General features: G+C 37.0%; 1 non-coding gene across 1 annotated transcript; it reads right to left on the bottom strand.

Annotated features, from left to right (window-relative positions):
* Positions 1 to 701: 701 nt before the first annotated feature.
* On the bottom strand, positions 702 to 808 carry LOC147914836 (U6 spliceosomal RNA). The gene has a single exon (XR_015555042.1). It is a non-coding gene; the product is annotated as a U6 spliceosomal RNA (small nuclear RNA).
* Positions 809 to 3,189: the final 2,381 nt, after the last annotated feature.

Genomic DNA, 3,189 nt, shown 5'->3' with positions numbered 1-3,189 from the left:
TCACTCTATGCTTGCTAGGTATGGAAAAGTTATCTTAGTTCATGAGATCATTATAGTGGGTTGAATTTCTGCGTGAGCTAAATAATGTTGCTCTGTTTTATAGCCCCAAGACTAATTCTTAAACTTGCAAATGTGTTATTTACCCCAGAAAGAAGAACTAGAAAGTATGTGAATGATTTACTGTTTTCCATCCTGAACACCTTAAAGCCCAAGTCCAAATAATGATGGCACAGTAGTTAAACCAGGGCAACTTTCTTTTTTTAAAATTTAATTTAATTTAATTTTTTTATTGTGAAGTTTTTGTTGAACATTATTGATTGTCAGTCACCATATAAATGCATCCTTTCACCCCTTGTGCCCACCCCCCACCCCCTTTGCCCCTGGTAACCACCAAACAGTTCTCTCTGTCTGTGTGTTGGTTTATCTTCCACTTATGAGTGAAATCATGTGGTGTTTGTCTTCCTCTTTCTGGCTTATTTCGCTTAACATAATACCCTCCAGGTCCATCCATGTTGTTGCATTTGTGATTTTGCCTTTTTTTTATGGCTGAGTAGTAGTCCATTGTATATACATATCACATCTTCTTTATCCAACCTTCAGTCAAGGGACACTTGGGTTGCTTCCACTTCTTGGCTATAGTGAATAATGCTGCAGTGAACATAGGGGTGCATAAGCCTCTTTGGATTGTTGATTTCAGGTTCAAAAATATGGAACACTTCACGAATTTGTGTATCATCCTTTCACAGGGGCCATGCTAATCTTCTCTGTATTGTTCCGATTTTAGTATATGTGCTGCCAAAGTGAGCACAGGGCAACTTTCTTTACCATGTAAATATTGCTCTCCTTTTTATAATCGTGATCTTGGAGACTTCATTTATGTTAAGTACATAGATTAATTCCTATTGATAATCGTGATCTTGGAGACTTCATTTATGTTAAGTACATAGATTAATTCCTATTGATCACTACTCCATCACCAAAACAAATCAAACCAAAGGAAGAACAAACATTTATTGAGCTTCAACACTGCACTAAGCACGAAATAAGGCATGATACCTGACCTTAGAAACCTTACAATTAAGTGGAAGAAACATACACAATTAACTATAATATAAAGGAACTGTTTAGTTACAACAGTGTTTTTATAAAAAATGCAGAACAATTACTACCAATGAGTAGTAAAGGTACTACTAATTTTTTATTATAATGGTTATCTTTGTAGTTTTAGTATGTCTTACAAAAAATGTAACTAATCCATCAAACCTGTGATTTTAAAATTTTTATTGCTTAGGATGAAGCTAAAGTAAGTGGCACAGTGTGTTTTAACACCTTATGCAGACCTTGACGTGGGCACACCCTGAATGTTTTAATAATTATATCTGTCTTAACTTTTCAGAAGTGTGGCTGGTTTGGATGACATGAATCACAGGTGTGTGTGTCTGTGCATATTGCTGCTTTCTTTTCACTCAAAACACTGAAATCACGAGCAAGGTACAACTGAAGTTTGGGAAACTCCAATCTAAAAAACATTAATTTAAGCCTCTACAATCAATGTTGCGGTGTTTCCCTAGGTCAAAATCTAGGAGACTGGGATGGCCAGTAGTTGTACAATTGTAAAACTGGTGGTACCACTGTTTTTACAGTGATACACAGTACTCAAAGCAAGTTGCCTTTACCAGGTGAGTGACTGGAACTGCCCCTCTCTTTCTACAACCTGAGGCTGTAGCCTCCAAGCCTCTGTCTTTCTCTCCGCCCTTTGTGGAAGCCCTGCCAGGGAGCTAAGACTGCTCCTCTCCCAGGCTCCAGACTTGACTAATTTCCATCTTTCCCCACCTAGAGAGGATGTACGAAGGGTTGAGGAAAATCCCTTTCTTCTCCTTCAACAAGTGTTGCAACTCCACCCCTAAGTATGGAGTTCAAGCCCTCTCCTTGCTCCTTCCCAGAATGGAGCTCCTCTTCTGCTTACAGTTTCCCTAAATAGATTCAGTCCTCTGCTCTCTCTTGTCCACCTGTGCTGGATGTTGAGGGAGAGATGAAGATGGTCAGAGATGGTTTCCTAGTAAGGGAACTAAGACTTGTACATACTGAATGCAAATTCAATGCAGAAAGGGTTAAGTACAGCAGGAGACAGAATGCAATGGGAGTGGAGGTAAAGATTACTCATGAATAAAAGGAGGGCTGTAGATAAAGTACTCTGGAAGTATTTTCAAATGGAAGTCCCAGAAAACAATTTGGTAGTAGGTATCAAGAGACTTAAAAATGACCCAGTAATCCCACTTCTAGAATCAGCCTAAGAAAATAATCAGATATGTGTTCAGATATGCAAGGATGTTCACTGAAACATTATTTATAGCAAAAAATGGAGTGTCCAACAATGAAGGAATGGTTAAATAAATTTTGGTACATCTCTGAATAGATATCATGGAATAATTTTTTTCAATGTTTGGGAAGAATATTTAAAAGGATACCAAAATGCTAGTCATATGTTAAGTCAAAAAAGTACGATACAGAAGTGTATAAACATTTTATCCCAATTTCCTTTTAAAATCATACAGAGTAAATTGTGCAGGAAAACTATTCACAAGAAATACACCAAAATGTTAATACTGGTTATTTCTGGGTTATGAATGAACTTATTTTCGTCTTTTACTTTACTTTTGTTTTTACTTTTTATTTCCTTTACACATTTTCTACCAACCCATATATTATATTTAGAATAGAAAAAAAACCCTGTAGTTTAAAAAAGAAAATTAGAGAAGCAGATGCGCCTGTATGCAAATGAGTAGATTTGTGAACATGAGCCATAGCAGATATATACATACAGATACACTTATTCCCCGTCTCTGATCACCATGGAAAATAAACAGCTGACTAATCTTTGTATAAGTAGACACCTCCTTTTAATTGGTTGTCCCACTTTTTTAAAGTTTTGCATAGTATCTCAACTCTTGTTTTTCATATCTGAGTACGCTCCATGAACAGACTTTAGAAACATAAAATCCAGGGACAAACCCTCAGACCACTGAGTTTCTGCATAGCCCCTTCAGAGGGACAATGTGAGACACAAGTAGGAGGGGGTGAGGTGGTTGCATCCCTGATTTAGTTAGATCTTACACCTGACAACTTCAGTAACATGACCTACTACCACCCAAAGAAAAATATAAAAATCACTTGTATTAAATAGAGAGA

Source organism: Ceratotherium simum, chromosome 17, assembly GCF_057802395.1.
Source record: "Ceratotherium simum simum isolate JZ-2026a chromosome 17, ASM5780239v1, whole genome shotgun sequence".
NCBI lineage: Eukaryota > Metazoa > Chordata > Mammalia > Perissodactyla > Rhinocerotidae > Ceratotherium > Ceratotherium simum.
Note: the sequence above shows the minus strand (reverse complement) of the source record. Positions and strands in the feature narration are given on the sequence as shown.